The 4,948-nt window shown below is 42.7% G+C and overlaps 1 pseudogene; it reads right to left on the minus strand.

Annotated features, from left to right (window-relative positions):
- LOC102869406 overlaps positions 1 to 1,351 on the minus strand; it is a 10,457-nt pseudogene extending 9,106 nt beyond the window's left edge.
- Between the last annotated feature and the right edge of the window lie 3,597 nt (positions 1,352 to 4,948).

The raw sequence follows: 4,948 nt of genomic DNA on the forward strand, positions 1-4,948 counted from the left end.
TGGAGCCAAGCAAACTAAAGCTGTGAACAATCTCAATCTCTTCACCATCCATCCTGATGCTGCCAATTGGTCCAGTGGTGAGTCTTTGTCTTCTTGGCATTGAGCCTCAACCCATATTGGAGGCTAAATTCCAACTTAGCAGAGCAAAACCCCTCCTTCTCTGGCAGTTGCTGGCGGTGACCTTTGTCTTGCTGCAGCTCCCTGTGGGAAGGGTGCCAAAGTTTGGTGATGATCCTTTCAAAGTTGAGGGCATTACACTGTGAGCACAGGGATGACTTCCCTGTGGACCTGTAAAGCTTCACAGAGGTCATACATGTTCACAGAAGGCAAAGATGTGGGCAGTGTGTCTCCAGAGCAAGACAGGAGGAGCGCAGCCTGCTGCCTGTCATCTGGCGGAGGGTGAGAAGCTGGGTTCTGACCAGCACAGGAAGCAGAAAAGGCAGGAGGGCTTTCTATTAAATTGTTGTAAGCTATGACACTGTTCTTGAGATAGGGCTGTGGAGTAAAGTTACTATCAAAGGCATATTTAAATGGCCATCCCATAAACAGTAAGCTTTCCTTCTTGACACAACCAATGTTAGGATATCTTGATGATTTTCCACAGTGTAGACAATGGCTGGGACTGCCTCCTCGGTGACACTGTCTAGCTTGTGCTCAGAAGCTGTCACTATCATCCTGCCTTCCAGCTGACCCAGAGTGGGCAGCAGCATTGTGTGGGAACAGTTTCAAGTCATCATCATCTCAGGGATCCTTCTACAAATTGCTGGGCTCCAAAGGGGATTCTGTGGCTGAAACCTATGATCAAATTTCTGTCAACCCAAAGAAAGCTTTTTCTTCCTCTTTGGTTTACCAGGTTTGGCTGCAGAATTCCTTGTCCAGGGTAAATATCCAACACTCTCTAGTGTAGAAACCAAAGTCTGGCAACATGTGAGAATGTTGTCATTGTTATATGTGGTCAAGTGGCCTGTGACTCAAAGCGACCCTATGTACAACAGCGCTGAACCCTGCTCTATCCTGAGCCAACCTTATTTTCTCTGACACACCTACGTCCATTACCCCAGCTGACACACCTACTAATCTTCCCAACCTGACCATTAGCTATGATATGATTTATCTCAACATTTAGCAGAGACTAATCGAGCACCATTTGACCATTACCCCAAGAGGAAATCATTGTGGGAATGGATATTATCTTGTGTGAGAAGTCTATAAGCTTCAAGGTCAAATTCTTTTGTGCTGATTTTTTAATTGAACCACAGTGCAAGTAAGGCCAGTATGGTTTCACGTTACCCTCCAAAGCCTCACTCCAATTCTTTTTGGCCTTTTCCAGCTCATTCAGAAGGATCGCCATTGCTCGGTGTCTCTCAGCCAGACCGCAAACTGCCCTGCAGTGCCTTTTAATGTTAATTTGTGTAAGCATGTTGTGTAGCCCAGATGCAAAACCAAATTCACACAACTTAGCCTATAGCTGATACTTGCTGGAGAAATGAACAAGTTACAAATGTGTAATGCGGTGTTGTGCTTAATGTATTTCTTTATAAAGTGATGAACTATATTACTCAGACTGAAAAACAGTGCCTAAAATCTATCTTTTTGTTGCTTAATGTCTGGTCTGGAAATCTTGGAATGATAAATAACAAGAGGCAAAATGCCTTTTAAATGGAATAGTTTGTAATCTAATCATCCTGTGATTCTGAAGAAGTTGAAACTTGGCTCTTTAAAAAATGAGACAGATTAGCCTGAGTCCTATCAGATAGATTCCATCTCTAAAGACACATGTCAGCCATATTGACAAGGCTCAACCGGCCTCTAGGAAGACTGACCTTTAACAGATCTGAGATGCACGCCCCAGAGTATGTCCAGCGGCTAAAAGATGGCATCTTACTGCACAGCTGCTGCTTTTTGTTGTTATGTGCCCTCAAGTTGGAATTGACTCATATCTCCAGCTGGTTTTCAGAGGCTGCAAACTTCATGGGAGGGGGCTGCCCATCTTTTCTCCACAGAGCAGCTAGTGGATTCAAATTGTCTGCCTTTGGGCTGCCTTACCCATTGTTGTTGTTGTTGTTAAGTGCCTTCGAGTCGCAGGCGACTCATAGCGACCCTATGAAGGAGAGTCCTCGACACTTGGGTGCCTTTCATCCTCTCTCCAGGTTCATAGGGTTTCTGGAGGCAAGCTCTTATGGAAGTGGACGCCACTCCTCCTTCCACGCTTGTTTAATCGGGGAGCTCCACCCCACTCTCAGTCCGCATTGGGTAGCCAACCCAATTTGGTAGCCTTACCCATTAGGCTACCAAATTCCCTACTGTATAGTTTGTTGTTGTGTACAGTAGAGTTGGAACTGACCCATAGCTGACCTTCTGGCGGGTTTTCAGAGGTGGATAAGGCAGGGGAAGAGATTGCTCATCTTCCCATAGAGTAGCTGGTAGAGTCAAACCACGTGCCTGTACAGCTTAGGTTTCTAATAATTCCGTATAATTCATCCTAGACCAAGTAGTATGAGCCTAACTATTCCACAATTATGCATAATTCATTTATTTAACAAATGACTTTTGAGTACTCTTTAGACACTGTTGTTGTGTGGAACTAACCAACTCATGGCTGACCCTCCAGTGAGTTTTCAGATTGAGTTTTCAGCAATAAATCACACCGAGATTGCCCAACCCTCTCCCACAGAGCAGCTAGTGGATTCAAATCATGTTCCTTTGGGATTGCAGTGCAGCTTCTTACCATGAGACCACCAAAGCTCCCTTTTAGGCACTAAGGGTAAGCAAATAAATGAGCCACGACCCTTTCCTTCAACCTCACAGTGTGTGTTTTTTTAATCAGTGGTACAAAATGCCTTAAGGAAGAAAAATATCTGACTTTGTTTTGTCTGTGTTATATCCAAAATCTCTATTACCCTAATCCAAGGAGATGTTGAGTTGTCCCCCCCACCACCACCACCTGGGAGTGAACATGTCTCACAGGTATGATTAGCACAGAATTATATTAGTAAGATTCTTCAGAAAAAAAGAACCATAACTTACCATTAATTTGGTGGTTGTTTATGTGACATGGAAATGTTATTCCCTTGATGGGTCTATCACCTTCCTTGGAATAGCTTAAGTTTCCAGATTCCTTGTCTTCACAGCACAACTTCTGACAACATACTCTACTTCTAGTTCCAACACTTTTCATCTCCGTGTTTCACTCTAGCAATTTCTTACCTGACCTTTCTTCCCTCTCCAACCTATCATATGTTCAAATGTAATGTCTATAGATTGATACTTTGCTCTTACCATGCCATTTCCTTGTTCAGAAATTCTAGGGACTGTCCACTTCCTGTAAACTCTTGTGACTAAAAGCAATTCCCTGTGCTCTGCCTGACTTTACTTACTCAACCCCATCACTTATTACCCCAAATTACTTGTACTTCAAACAATATATTGAGCTTATCAAATCTCCTGCGGTTTTTCCTGTCAGAAAACCTGCTCCCACTTCAAATCCAGTTTAAGCGTCAGCTTCTTTCTCTGAAATGCTCCTTAAGGTTTTCCTTTGGCATTTTCTGAAATTAGTGATGGTTGTCAATATAGTTTTTAAGAACACTCCTATACTGATTTGGATTGTTATTTAATGGACTCCTACCTGCAACAAAACCCAAATATGTCCTGGAAAGGGTGTGTCCCCAGTGTTACTTGGAGGCAAGGATGAGCAAGCTTCGTCTTTCATAGTTTGGACATGTAGCTAGGTGAGGCTATTCCTTGGAAAGGGACAGCATGCTTGGAAAGAAGCAGGGTCAGTGAAGATGAGGAAACCCCTCAACAAGTTGGACTGACACTGACTGTGACTTCAGCAAGGGGCGTTAGTGTGTCAGAGATGATGATGAGGACGGCACAGGACAGGGCAGGTTTCAGAATGATTGTTCCTCAGGTGGTTATGAGTCAGACTTGATTGACAGCACCTAACAACAACTCTGTAACTTCTCTTTCCAACTAGATTAAAAACAAGATTTTGTTTACTTGCAATATTATCTTAATAAGCAATAACATGTGCCTTTCCTGGTTTTGTTGTTGCTCTTATGTGCCATTGAGTCTCCTACAATTCAACAGTGACCAATAATAGCTCTGAATTCTGTCCTATCCTGAGCCAGTCTCTGACACATCACTGTTATACAAAATAGTTCATAGTGCATACATATACACTGTTATACATAACAATTCATAGGTAAGTCCATAGCCCAACCTTTAAGCTAAGTCAAACACTTAACCATTTGTGCCAAGGACCTTCCGTCTGTGTATTACACATTCATGTTATCTGTGTTATTTTTCAAATACTGATCATAGCACACTAAAATGATTTTGCTGTTTACACCAGCGGCCTAAGTGGGTAAGAAGTTGCAATGTCAATACAAATACAGTTTGCATCCATCAGCTGCTCCACAGAAGATGGACAATCTCCTCTTGTGCAATTTGTTTTGTTGGTGAGTTGACTACAACTCATAGTGACCCAATTCACAATAGCTCTGAACCCTGCTTCATCTTGAGCCAATCTCACTATACACATGTACCCTCATTACTCCAGTTATTTTGTCAATCTCTCTCATCTCAGGTCTTCCTCTCTTGTGCTGTCCCTCATCCCTCCCAAGCATATCTTTCTCCAAAGACTGGTCCCTCCTGGCTACATGCCTTTACAGCTTCTGAAAACCTGCTGGAGGGTCAGCTGTGTGTCAGTTCTGATTGAACAGGAGGTTATAACAGATACTATAAAATCCTACCCTATCTTTTCCTTTTCTTTGCTATATCTAGAATTGCTCTAGAAAGATGCTTAAAACAAAACTCAGCTTTGAGTGCTCATTCTGTTCCTAACAGTTTGAACTATAACTGTGATCTTATGTAATTATCTTGAGATCACTTCTTACCATGTTCTTCCTTCTACTGCACTTAGAATCAACTCCACCCCCGCTTCTAT

The sequence above is a fragment of the Elephantulus edwardii genome, unplaced genomic scaffold (assembly GCF_000299155.1).
Source record: "Elephantulus edwardii isolate Elephantulus edwardi_28Jun2011 unplaced genomic scaffold, EleEdw1.0 scaffold00031, whole genome shotgun sequence".
NCBI lineage: Eukaryota > Metazoa > Chordata > Mammalia > Macroscelidea > Macroscelididae > Elephantulus > Elephantulus edwardii.